This window comes from Eleginops maclovinus, chromosome 22 (assembly GCF_036324505.1).
Source record: "Eleginops maclovinus isolate JMC-PN-2008 ecotype Puerto Natales chromosome 22, JC_Emac_rtc_rv5, whole genome shotgun sequence".
NCBI classification, from domain to species: domain Eukaryota; kingdom Metazoa; phylum Chordata; class Actinopteri; order Perciformes; family Eleginopidae; genus Eleginops; species Eleginops maclovinus.
In genome coordinates, this window is record NC_086370.1 from 5,858,227 (window position 1) to 5,872,847 (window position 14,621).

Here is a 14,621-nt window from a genome sequence, read left to right on the forward strand (position 1 = left end):
TGAGTGAAGCCTCAGGGTTCACTGTGAACGGTGCTAACTGGCCCTCTGAACTCCTCCCTGTGAAGAGAAAGAGAAAGCCACCGGGCATGTGCAGAGGACAGCGTGCCATTTACCTGGGCTACGGATGGTTTTTAAAACTGGCAAGAGGGAGTTCCACACACACACACACACACACACACACACACACACACACACACACACACACACACACACACACACACACACACACACACACACACACACACACACACACACACACACACACTCACACACACACACACACACACACACCGAAGATACTCCTGCATGCCTTTTGCCTCAAACGCAAAAGCACACCTTTGCTCCCTTGCCTCAAACACAAACACACTTCAAAAGTTTTTTTTTTCTTCCCTTTTTTATTTTTGGAAGCGATACAGCCAGTACTACCCCTGCGTTTAAAAAGCCTAACCGATCTCTTCATGTGCCCTTTTCTCGCTTCCTGCCTCGGCAAAAAAAAAGGCCCCTCCGCGCTAAAGAAACTTGCTCGTTTTACATCCAGCGCTACAACTCGCGAGACAACCTTTTGGCTCCCCGAGGTATCTGTCTGCAGTGCTTTTTACATACGGTGAAGTGTATTCGGCCCCTGCTCTTACTGGAACTGGGCTTTTAAAAGAGTCTGATGGTGTTTCAACCTGGGTATACTGCTCAGAAAACTCCTGTTTTATTACCTGATTCTGTTCGCCCTGCTGCCCTTGTGTTTGTCTTCCCCGTCAGCTGTGTCTTTATTGTGTATTTAATTTCTGGTTTGGTGTTTGTTGGATCTATGATAGGGAGATTTCTGGGATGTGTTTGTTATTGAATCTTGAATAAAGGATTTTTTGTGTGTGTGTGTTCATTTCTCTTAATGTACCTGGCTTGTGTGTTTGAGCTGTGGTTGAATACAGCTGACCCAGATGTGTTAAGTGGGTCAGGGGAACACCACCGCCCACGCAGTGGGGGTTATGGGTAGGCGGGAGTGATCTACTGTGTGTTTGTGTGTGTGTGTGTGTGTGTGTGTGTGTGTGTGTGTGTGTGTGTGTGTGTGTGTGTGTGTGTGTGTGTGTGTGTGTGTGTGTATGGGGTTAGGACACTGGGGCAGTGCCCTGATTATACTCAGATTAGTTTGGGGAATTCATCGCTCCTCCTTCTGAGCTTTACCCTCCCCATCTCTGTCCCCTCTTCTTTTTCCCTTTTCCCTCCGTTCCTTCCTCTCTCCGTCCTTCTCTTCTTAGCTTAAACACAATATAATCCATTTGTTTATGTTTTTTTTGTGAAAGTGGTAGCATATTTTCACATTTTGCTCTGAATAAAAATGTATTGATCGGAATAAAACTAAATGTAGTCATTTTGAACCTCCTTCATGTCAACTTTCCATCTTTTTCATCTTTGATTAAAGCTGTATTATGTAAGTGAGTTTTGTAAGTTTGGAACTTTCCCGTCAATTTAGCTTTGGAGAATCTACATTTCTAATAATTTTTTTATTGCATTTATTTTAAATTGTTTTTCCTGCTTTGAGATTGCTGAAATGTAAAGTGCAATACAAATAAAATGTATTAAAATTATTAATAAATACAAAAAGAAAGTTTGGTCACACTTTGTTTTAACGCACCTAAACAAGTTACAGTTTACTATAACGGTGTAACGGTAAACTAACAACACAAAAAGCTATACATTGTATTACAATTATTAGCATTACCAATCACACCAATATATACTATATTTAGAAATCAAATAGGAGATGCACAATTATGCACAGTTTTAAAGATCATAGCCTCATTAGAAATCAAATCTGGTTGTTATTTCACGCCCTACATAGCCTGGATGTTCCCCCGTGGTTCTAGTACTAGTACATGCTTCCTTAGCTCTCTACATCAACTTTTGACCATGTAAAACAGTAACAGTATGGAAGCTTCCAGCGTTAGGCTGCATTCACATGATATAACAGCTGATCTGCACCAATGTTGCTGCTGTGTTTCTATGGAGAGATCTGTGCCACCAGAAAAGGCGTTACGTGTTGCTTGAATTTGTTTGCCGAGCACTGGGCTCAAAGTTCAAATTATTTCAATCTTAACCTTGTTTACCGTGGACCATAAGAGGTACAACCAATCAGATGACAGCTGTGCTGACGACAAGCTAGCAGGGGAGGCAACCATAGAAAGATAAGATAAGAATTACTTTGATTTTTTAGGATTTTGTTTTAAAACAAAACTTATCTAGCTATTATTACCTAGCGATGAGCAAGGAATACATCGCGTATGATGTGAAGTCAGTTTTAGGGTTTGGGACATTGCATTCTCACATTCAACTATAAGTCTCTAACAAAGTAATGTCCTTTTTGACACTGTATTCCAAAGTGATATGATATCAGACATGTGGACTCGAGTCACATGACTTGGACTCGAGTCAGACTCGAGTCATGATTTTAATGACTTCAGACTTGACTTGATCAAATTCGGCATGACTTACGACTCGACTTGGACTTGAATACTATTAACTCGAGACTTGACTCGGACTTTGCCTCTTTTACTTGTAATGACTTGACATGCCTCGAGTCAAAAGCTAAATTTCCTGATCATGGACATCCTTCCCTGCAATGCGAACCTGCGAAGCCCCAAAGACCGCAAAGTGAGAGAGCCGGCAGGCAAGTGCGAGCAATGCAATCATGTGGTGGATTTTGGCCTTTTTGGATTGGATCAGGGACCTAACCAGCGTGATTGGATAATCCCCGGGTTTCCCCTCATTAATATTCACGATTTCCCCGGATTTCATCTACGGAAAAGATGCAATTGTGCCACGGAAGGGAAGCCTAGTCGAGAGCTGTCCGTCTGGTCTGCGTCTCTCTCAGTTGCAATTGGCAGGTTTAAGATCCAGATTAGGTTCATGGTTGTGAATTATCTATGTAAATCGACTCTATAGATAACACGTTCATTCTACATGTTGAATGATGATAGCGTAATACAAATATAGGCTATACATACAATGACAAAACTGCCGTGGGCGATATGTTATCCATATCCTTTGTCAAAATTAATGTTCAATAGCTCTATGCCAATGGGAACAACAGAACGTGCGCATTACATATGGACCAATGCGACACGTTCATTACGGCCGTGGACCGATAAACACTCAGTACCGTACGCACACCAACCGGCATTTGCGTGTTTAACACCTTGTTTAACACTGGCGTTACCGCCGCTTAACCTAAATAATGAAGAACTGCTTTTAATGACGACTTGGCCGAGATCTTAACGTGCTGTTCATGCGTTTCCCATGAATAGCCTACTACTATAACTCGGAGCGGAGCAGGATATAATGCGCATGTGCGGCGTTGCTAGGCAACGTGTACAAAGGCTGGGGGGGTGGGGGGGGATGCCCCCAGACCCCCCAGACCCCCCAGACCCCCCTACAACGGTTTAGTTTGTCACCTTTTTCAGCCCTTCTGAGTTTGCAGGTATGTACACAAATAACTAAGATTAGGGAGGTGTACTCTGTCTCTCTCTCTGTCTGTCTGTCTCTCAAGCGCCTACCCCCAGCACCTTTCATTGTGTGTAGTCATGCTGCTTAATTGTTATGCAGATTAAACATTGTTTTATTGAAATATTAGGTTTCTTTGTGATTTAAGCAAAATGTTGACCTACTGTAACTGGCATCCACTGAAGCATCAATGCCAGTTACATGCATCCACACAGTCCATGCCTCACTAGTCAAGGCGCTTTACCAACTTTAGGATGACAGTGGTGCCTTCCTTGCTCATACATTTCTAACCCACCATTCACACACAATACTTTGAAGGTCTTTGGGCGCATGCGTATATACAGATATATAAAATATATGCATAGTTTAATCTGTATGTATAAAAAAATACTGAAGATTAGGTTGATATGTTGAAATTGTGTGATCGTTAGTCTGATAATGGCATTATTAAGTGAAGAGTACATGATGACTTGTTCAGGACTCGAAGAAGCTTGGGACTTGGACTTGGACTCGACTTGGCTTTGGTGTTACTTGGACTTGGACTCGACTTGCCCTTCTCTGTCTTTACTTGGGACTTGACTTGGACTTGACTGCTGAGACTTGGGACTTACTTGGGACTTGCCAAACAGTGACTTGGTCCCACCTCTGTATGATATAGCCTATCCTTTTCAACCAAACCAAAATCATAGGACTGTTAAAGTGTATTGGTGTTATCTAGGGTCCCTGCTATGAGATCTTAGTACCCCAAAGAACCACATAATATTTCCATTAATAAATACATACTCGTTTTCAGTCAGAAAACCTGATGAAATAGCTCGGGCAAAATATTAATACGTTTTAAAATCTGTGCATAAAATTCCAGTTCCGTCTCCTAATATTAAACGTCTTTTTTTGCACATGCTCCAAACACTTCAAGTTGAAAATATTTCCCAAAAAGGGCTGGTGATGTCACTAGGTGACAGTACTATCAAAACAAAGACAGAAAAGCCCATTTGTTGGAAGAAATCGCCTGGCGGACACTGAATGTTATTTCTTGGTGAATGTTTTACTTTAAGCAGTATTTTCCTCTTTCTACGGCTTTCAGAATGAAGCAAAAGCCCAAACACAAAATATGATGCAAGGGGACTTTCTTTCTGAAAGGAAAAGATGCTATGTGGACACAGGGCCTTCCTCTTATTTGTCTGATCTGTTTACTACCTGATTAGTGACTAGTTCTTATCTCTTGTCTCTCTATTTACTTCTCTGCTGGCCTCCCCAGTGTGAGTGGAAGTGGGGCATGGAGCCTTGGCGGAGGGGCTGGGAGGAGAGATGGCTGACGGGATGGCATGCTGACTGGAGGAGTGCCAACCGCTCTTACCCAGGTAAGGATCCATGCCAACTGTGCCTGGCTCTCCCTGTCTCTATAAACCTGCAGTGGCCGTCACGCTCGCTGACAAAGTTTGTTATCCACAGTGAAGATTCAGTACTTTCTTTCCACCCCTCTGGCGGGGATCTGTCATCTGTTTGAGCTGTAAATACACTTTTATTTTGGTAAATCATCACAATAATGGGGAAAGAACAGCTCCTCTAAAATTTGGTTGATTTCAGGTTGGAGCATTATTGGACCATGTGTGTGTTTTTGTATGTATGCATGTGAAAAATAAGAATTCCATCAAGGTAATTTAAAATAATTGAAATGATTTGCAATGTTGTGAATAAATACTACGCCAGGTCATATAACTGCTTAATTTCTATTCCTGTATGGCTCATTCAAATGCTTTTGACCACAAATGAATGATGATTGAAAACGCAAAGTCCCCTACAGAAGGCAGTTTTTTTCTTCCCCCCCCCCTTACATAACGTCATTACGGTGTAAGACTTGCGCTTCTAGTGGCTAGTGCTTCCGGGACCTTTAAGCATTTGACCAATCTCTACGGAGTTCTAACTTTTATGCTTGTATCAAGGTCCATATGTCATCAAGAAGTTACCCGAGTAATTTTAAGTCTCGTAAAATTGTCTCATCTATGAATGAGGACGTGTGTGTGTTGTGTCATTACTTGTTGGGTCCTGAATATTGCCTGTGCCATTGTGTTTGGAATCTCCTTGATCACAATAAGTTGGTTTTAATGTGTGAATTTGACCATTTACAGTATGTGTTACAACATTTGTCAACACTTGGTTGATCTTGTGAAGATCTCCAAACTTAAAGGACAGAACTATATTAAAATAAATTTCTATTTAAATCTTTACTCTTTTCTCCATTTTTGTTCTGGGAAAACTAGACACTGGACCCGACATCTGGGGAAAATTGAAGACACAAGACAAAATCAGTATAATTGAGTAAATTAAGTAGATAGTAATACATTTAAAAGGAGGGATCAGAGAGGTATGAGGCAACGGGAATTTGTTTTCTGAAGGCACGTTGTTTTCCAAAAGCTCACTTTTTCTTGCCCAATAAAGCTTTGGAGCTTAATTTGTGTTGAAGGAAGAGGGAAAAAGAACAAAAGAAATAAGTGTTTTGTTTTAGACGGCTTAATGTTGACACATCCTGAGCTGAGTAAGGATTTTCCAAATTATGAAGTTGATTATGAAGCCCTTGGAGCACTATCTGTGTGTTTATCAGTGTAGTGCATCACTTAATGTTACTATCCAAATGCTGTCTGTGTGCCCAGAGTGCCGAAGGACAGCGGCTGTAACGGTCTCCCAGACAGATTGAGAACATCAGGTGTTTTAATTCAACCGTTGTCAGCCTGTTAAACACGGCTGCTCGGGCCAAACTGGCCCTCGGCTACACTCTAATGTTTATATGTGTAAGAATGAGCCAAACACATCCCCTCAACACACAGGTCAAAAGCTATGAACTCAAGAGTTGGCATGTGCCAGAGACATGGCGGGCCTGCCAACTGCTACAAGCCTGTGGCCAGACGGCGAGCAGACCGGGGTCAGGAGCAGCCAAGTGGTGTCCAGTGAGGGATAGCCCGGTTTAATGTTGGCCAAACAACGCCCCCAGGCTGGCTGGACTCACTCAACATGACTGCTGTGTGTGTGTGTGTGTGTGTGTGTGTGTGTGTGTGTGTGTGTGTGTGTGTGTGTGTGTGTGTGTGTGTGTGTGTGTGTGTGTGTGTGTGTGTGTGTGTGTGTGTGTGTGTGTCAACAGAAAGAGAATGCTAAGCCTGTCCTCTGTGGATTTGCTTTGCTGTTTACTGGCCAGAGTGGGATAAGAGGATGATATCCCTCCTTTTAACGTCCCATGTGATAAACTGTGTTTGTTTTATATCAACAACAGTTATAATAAAAGAAGATGTTATACTATTCAAATATTATAACAATTAAAATCAATTTAATGATAAAGGAATTGTGTTCATTGCTTTTCTTTTTAACTGTATTTGTATTCATTCATTCCTTTTTGTATTCTTTGTTCATTAATGATTATTCTATTGTTTTAATAAGATTGTCTTTAATAGCATTTCCTTTTGATTATTGTTTGATTTAGTTATTTTATTTTATTGAATTCTTTTAGCTTTGTGATGCATTTTTTAAACAGGTTTTGATTGAACTATTCTGTGTCATTTTGAATTGGGATGTTTTTATCAAGTTTTTTTTTGCCTGATCCAAGTCTTTAAACATTTGGTAGCATTTCTGTAAATGCTTAGTGTTTTTCATAGTTCACTTATCTTTTACTTATCTGGCAGATCTGGCCTTAATGGATGTGACACAATTGACCACAAAGGAAATGTATCTCTCTGTAGGAGTTGTTACAATTACCAAAAAAAGTAGTCCACTAGCGACAGTAAATTGCGTGGAAGTTCTTTCATCAAAAAAGGTCGGGTAGAAAGACGTGTCCTGTCTTTACCCACTGAATTAATGTTAAAATAAGTGAACACGAATATTTAACTTTTCTCCCTATATCTTTCTTTTTTTAACATGTCTGTTTATAAATATATTCAAAGCAAATTAGATTCCATTCATTTATTATAGTTATTCATACATATTATCCATCATTTTTTGTGTATATTCTAGCCTTTGCAAACAGTGCAGTTGTCACTTGGCTCAACGCACGCACGCGCGCACGCGCGCACGCGCGCGCACACACACACACACACACACACACACACACACACACACACACACACACACACACACACACACACACACACACACACACACACAGGTCCAGGATAGCCAAAGCTGAAACTAGTGAATTCAAGTCCTCTTGCAGTTCACGGGAGGATTTACAAACACTTTAGCCAAATACACAGACACACACACACACATACAGTACACACGGCCAAAATCAACCTCAACCACTCTGTGGCCAAAGGCATTTGCAGCCCGGTTCCACTCAGCAGGGAATCCCAAAGCTTGGCTCTCCGTCTCTGGGAAAATCCATCGAAGAGGGAAGAGAGAGAGGGAGAGAGGGAGAGAGGGAGAGAGGGAGGGGGGGTGGGGGGGTCGGGTTGTGGTGAGAAAAGCTGGACAATCAAATATTACACAGTGTTTAACACTTCATTTTCAATCCCCGCCGATCCCATTCCGAGCCAGTGTTAATTGCTGCTGTGCTACCTGCCACCAGTGGTCCTTTATGAAATGACTTCTGAATTGAAGCATATGGACGAGAAGCCGCGACGGGAGCTGGGAACGACTTGAGGAAGGGTCCCATTAAATAAGAGCCGGCTAATTACTTTGTCCTCCCTTTTGTCCTGCGCTATCCAGGCTCTCTCTGGCGTTCATATATCTTACTGTAATGAGTACAGCCAGGGCCCGGCACCTGCACTCGGTAATTAAACATATAAATTCTCCTCACACGGAAATATGTGTACTCACCAGGATTGATTTATAAGGCTCTCTTAAATTGCACTGTTGAGCTAATTTCCATGGGGCTGTTTTCTTTTTTTCAGAGGGACTGGCAAGGAGACAGTCGTTCATTAGCTCAATGTTGGAAAGCTCGATCGTTCAACCGCTTGTCAAGTTTCCTTCTTTCCGTTGTTACTGTTTGTGTTGTGGGTTAAGGTGGTGACGTGGGACTCCCAGGCAGGCCTTTAGGATTCTGAAATGATCTGTTACACCTTCGCAGCCAGCCAAGAACCCCAATAAAAAAGTGTGTCCGTAAAAGCATACCATGATCCAATGGGGATCCAAACAAAACAGGTCTCATTTAGAGTTCCTCCTGCTCATAACTTACTCATACAGTAGGAAACACTCAAAGAAATGGAAGCATTAGTTCTGGTCTACAGAATGCTGAGCAGTTTTCACTTCATCTCCTTGGGTCAGGGTGAAAATAAGAGCTCAGTATTTCTTTAGGTAGACAAGCAGTCAATATCCAAGGGTTCAAAATACACAAGACAATTCAAAGAGCTTTGCAAAACCAGTAAAGCATGACGATGTACTGTAAAAAAACTATGCAATTACATTGAAATACATTTAAAACAGTGATTAAAAATCAAAGAAGGAAAAACTGCTTGAATAGAATGAAAGTTACAATGTAGTGTAAGACATGAATACTTTGTTGATTTAATATTAGGCAGCAGAAAAGACCCTTGGCCTTGATTTAAAACATTTGCATCGTATCTGTAGTTTTTCTGGGAGTTGTACCAGATTGTGGAACATAATACTAAGCACTGCTTCTGCATATTTGGATTTAACTCTGGAGACAGAAAGCAGACCCGTCTCAGAAGACCTGAGAGTTCTCGGATGTTCATCATGTAGCAGAAGTTCAGAAATATATTTTTGCCCTAAATCTTTGAGTGCTTTAAAACCTAACAGTTGCATTTTGAAGTAAATTGTTTGACAGACGGGATGTCAATGTAAGATCCTTAAAACTGGAGTGATGTGATCCACTTTCCTGGTGTTGGTTAGGACTCGAGCAGCAATGTTTCTGATTTTTAATAAAGACATCATCACAGTAGTTTGGTCTGCTGAAGATAAATGCATGAACAAGTTGTTACACGAAACATGCTGATATCACAGGTGGTGGAGTAGGATGGACCAAAACGCAGGAGACAGGAAGATAAAAATACCTTTCTTAGAGTCTCCACTGAAAGGAAGGCAAAACAGAACTGAACAGAACAGGACCGAACAGAACTTCCTGATGAAGAAGAAACTAAAATATTTCTTGTTAAATGCGACAGTAAAACAGGTGGTAAAATCACCCAAGGACAGGAAGTAAAAACAGACATGAAACAGGTGGAGGATACCTTTGAAAATAAAACAGATAAACCAAAAACTGGCATCATGACAACTGAGACATGTCTTTTGATCTATGATATATTAAGGTCATACATTCTGGTTCAAGTTCATGGCTATACCTAGAAAGTAGCATTATTTTATTCGGCCCATAATGACAATATAGCGTTTTTAATTTCAGACATGCAGACACTGTGAACCAGCATATAAAAGCATATGAGCCTCATTCCCTCGACTGATGGAATTCTCTATTAGACGACTGGAGAATGTTTCCCAGCTGGGAGTCTCTGTCTGAATGTGCTGTGTAAAGACCTAATGAATGTCATAATTAACTGGATATACTTTACATTTAGAATGGGATGATTGTTAAGACCGTCTACCTTTTAACCCCCTATTCACCTCTCATCCCTTCTCTCTTAGTCTCTCTTTGTTCATTTTCTAAGATGACATTTCTTTATCTGGTTTGCATTATTTTTTCTCTGCGTCTCGTTCATTTTTTGGGGATTTGGCCGAGGCCTGCAGCTTTCACATTCCTGACACTTTTGTTAATAAATCATTGGGAAGTTAATGAAAACGGCATTCAGGCATAGCCAAAATGATTGTGTTCTTTGTCATGCTAATAAAGTGAAAGATGTTCGTCCAATGGGTGAATGCCCGCACATTACCAGCAACTTCTGATTATGTGTGTGCCTGTTGCACCTCCTTCTTTCTCCCTCACCCTCTCCTTGTTTCCTCTCAACCTCTCCTTTTCATAGTCAAATGTTTAGCATATTTATCTCATAGGTTATCAACATGAATCCAAAAGGTTTCGAAGAAGACATTTGTGTCTCTCTAAATTGCTCGTTGACCTGTATTTTTCTCCTTCACACCCCCATTTCTCCATTTACCACCCACATGTCAGGGTTTTGCAAACAGGAGAACTGATTAATTTCTAAGTTCTGTAAATTAAGTTCTAAATTGTTAGCTGCTGCTAGCTGTTTATTGGCCGCAGACATGCAGGAGGTGGCCAAGTTCACCATGTAACCAGTCAAGCAAGACATCCTTATAACATGTATTTTGTTGGTGTGCTAATATTTAAAAACCCTGGCTATGTGGTGTATTAGCTAGTGTGCTAATATCTAATAAAATAATGAATGTATTAGTCTATGTTGAAGACCTGGAAGTCGAAGCATTTCAAGCTAGATAGTGACCGGGGATGAAATGTTAGTCTATGGAAAGTTAACACGGCATGTACACAATCAAGATGAGCTTTTTGCTCAGTGCAAGGTTGGCACAGAGCTTTACAATGAAACCAGCTACTAAAGTTTAGTTTCTATGGTTACCTCCCCTGCTAGCTTGCGCTGCTTCATACAGCTGTCATATAATTTGATAGGCACATGAGGTAAAACGTTTCAATAGTTTCAAATTTGAAAGTAACGCTTTCGCCTAGTCGAGCCTTTACCGCTTGTCATGTGAATGCAGCTAAGCTAGCTAACCTACAAAAACAGGAAGCGCAAGCTCAGAAACAAGAGAAGGGTTATGAATGATACTGCATTTTAGCTTAAGGGTCATTCCAATGCTAAACCATGCACTTGTTGTGTTAAATATACTTGTCCTTAGACAAAATGTAAAATCAGTTGTAGAAAATGTGGTTTCAAAATATTATTTCAAATATCAAATGGCTCTAAAACCCTCTCTAAAATGGCATTTTTCTCTTGTCCCTACTTCTTGTTTACCAACTTGCGTGTCTAATTTAACGTTTAAAATAGGCTTTTTACTTAATGTTAATACATGTCTTTTGCAATTGTCATAGCAGTTTGTTAAATCATAAACCTATTTTAAATAACAGTCATTTTAAACTGATGGTGTGTCCCTAACATGCGCGCAACCCTGTTAACCAAACCAATTAACCTTGGCAGAGAAAGTTACAGCGCCACAGAGGAAATAACATCAACAAGCCATGTTCTACTGCCATGGGTACACCAAATCTCAGTCCTCTCTTTTATTTTTCAGTCTGGCACTCTCACCCACTCAACCCTGTTACTCATATTATCACAATAAGTCAAATTCAGTTGAAAGTTATCTTCTTTCTTTAGGTAAATAACTAAGTTTGTCCTTGCCTTGAAAGTACAAACACATTCTGCAGCTAGCATGAATTCCCAAATGATAAAGCTAAAATAAGCATTGATTTGCAACCCTGTCACTATAATTCAATCAATCAATAGGTAATGACAGACACAGGGTTGCGCAATAGTAGTACAATTTATTATTATTTAAAACAATTAGATTTGTATATATCATTTAGCATAATCTACATGTTTTAACATTTTCCCAGATTATGAATTCTTTTTTTTTTTTGTTTATTTAAAGTTGATTGCTATTGATTTTAAAGTTTTAGCCCCGATTGAGCGCTGTTGAAAAGCACCAAATAAAATATCTAATAAAAAGTGTACCATTGATGCCTGAGCTAGCCAAATCATTTTTTGTCATGCTTTACTACCTGTTTTTTTTTTTTTTGTAATTCAAGTTTTTCTTTCTTTCTTTGGTGTTTGACAGTACAACATTTTACATTGTGAGACATTTCTTATCATATTACATGTAGTATCAGTGTCATAGCAATACCAAAATAAAATAAAAGTACAGTATGAACGATACTGTTCATAAAGAGGACATATTGATGGTCACATAGCTGGAGAGCATATCCATACAATAGATCATAGTGCTGGATACAGGATACAATCAGAGGGAGGTATTCATACTGTAGGCTCATCAGGCTATGTGATGTAAGCCCAGAACAAGTCCCAGGCTGGCGCCTTGGTCTTGTTGTATTGTTCAACCTGTTGAGCATACGTTCATATGAAGCTGTCTTTATCACAATGTTCATCATCCACTCTTTCAGCTCAGGGGGTTTGGGTGTTTTCCACAGTTTAAGTATTGTCCTAGCAGCCGTTGTAGTCCCTGCCATGATTACAGAGAATTCTCTGCTTGTTACGTTGTGTATTTGGCTTCTATCCCCTAATAGGCATAGTTGCTCAGGTTGTCCACTACTGTTTTCCAGAAAGGCAGAATGACAGGGCAATCCCAGATACAGTGTAGCAGAGTACCTATGCATTTTTGACATTTCCAACACAAGTTATTATTTATTATACCTGCTCTGTTGAGCCTTTGTGGAGTCCAGTAATACCTGTGTGTTATTTTGTATTGTGTAAACTTCCCTTTAGCTTCCCTAATGTATTTCCCATTGTTAGATATGATTCTCAGCCACTCCTCTTCATCCATCAAACATCCCAGGTCTCTCTCCCATATTATTTTCAGGTTCCGACAGTCATCACTGAGCAATTGGTTGGTTGTTCTATAGAATATAAAGGCTCGGTGGCACTCCGTAGGTAACGTGAAGTAGTCCGTAATGTGGTTCCCATCCTTGTACTGAATCCGGGATGTTATACAGTCTCTGATCTGTAGATATTTCCAAAAATGTCCTTTTTCCTTGGAGATTGTATTTTCTTTTCATATCAGGGAATGACATGAACACCCCCTCCTCGTATAGATCAGCAATATGACACAGCCCATTAAGGTGCCATTCCTTCCAATATACTGATGCCTTCCCTATACTGATTATGGGGTTATGCCACTGAGAAGAATATGTTTGTTTACAATGTAATAACTTATGCATTTTATGTATTTTGATCCAGATCTCTTTGGAGTGAGACATAATAGGGTTCACTACATTATGTGAGGACTGTGAGAATCTATCAATAGGAGTGAAAGGGGATGACAGCTTATTTTCTATAGTAACCCACTCTGCTTGGTTGTCTTTTTTCCAGTGATAGGCTAATTTGGCCATTTCAAAGGAGACATAGTATAACCTCGGGTCTGGCAACCCCAGGCCTCCTCTGTCTCTAGGAGAGCACATTTTACTAAATTTAATTCTGGGTCTTTTCCTGTCCCATAAGAATTCTTTAATTATTGTATCATACTGTTTAAAGATCTGAGGAGATACAGTTATTGGTGACATCATAAGCACATAATTAATTTGCGGTGTAACCACCATTTTTATCACATTGACCTTCCCCCATAATGTAAGCCTTAGTTTCCCCCATTTATTCAAATTAGCTTTAATTTTTTGGAGCAATGGTTCTAAATTTAATGAAGGTATTTCCTCCACTTCGCTGCTTAATTTGATTCCCAAGTATTTCATCCCTGTTGGTATCCATTTAAAGCCAGAATTTGTCAGTAAGTTTGAGTTGCATAATCCAGATATAGGCATCGCTTCAGACTTTGTCCAGTTAATTTTATATCCTGATAATTTGGAGTAAGATTGTATCGTGTTCATTAGGTGTGGTATTGAATTTAAAGGGTCTTTTATCAGCATCAGAATATCGTCCGCGTATAATAACAGCTTATGCTCTTTCCCTCCTCCTTCCACCCCACTAATAGCTGTATTGGCTCTGATGGCAATAGCTAACGGTTCCAGTACGATATTAAACAGTAGTGGTGATAGAGCACAGCCCTGTCGAGTAGCTCTGGTGAGGTTAAAAGGAGGTGAGATTACACCGTTTGTTATCACCGCTGCCTTAGGGTTTTTGTATATAGTTTTAATCCATTTAATAAAGGTTGGTCCAAATCCAAAATGTGACAAGGCTGCAAATAGAAATTCCCATTGAACTCGGTCGAATGCCTTCTCAGCATCAAGCTACTACCTGTTTTTATTAAATAAATAACAAACAAATTTAAAATAAAGGATTCATTTTTTAAAAAATTTTTTGTCAAAATGTCCTCCAATTCTGGAATGACCCTCAAGCTATTTAAGAGCAAGGTGGATGACACAACTCAAAGGTCACAACATTTGAATTGGTGAAATGTGATTGATGCTTCTGAGGAATACGCATGTAGGCACATCCCATAGTGAAGCATAAATATGAGTGAGAACAATCATATTGCAATGTTTTTTATGCTGCCATTTAAAATAAAAAAGATGTTGAGTTCAT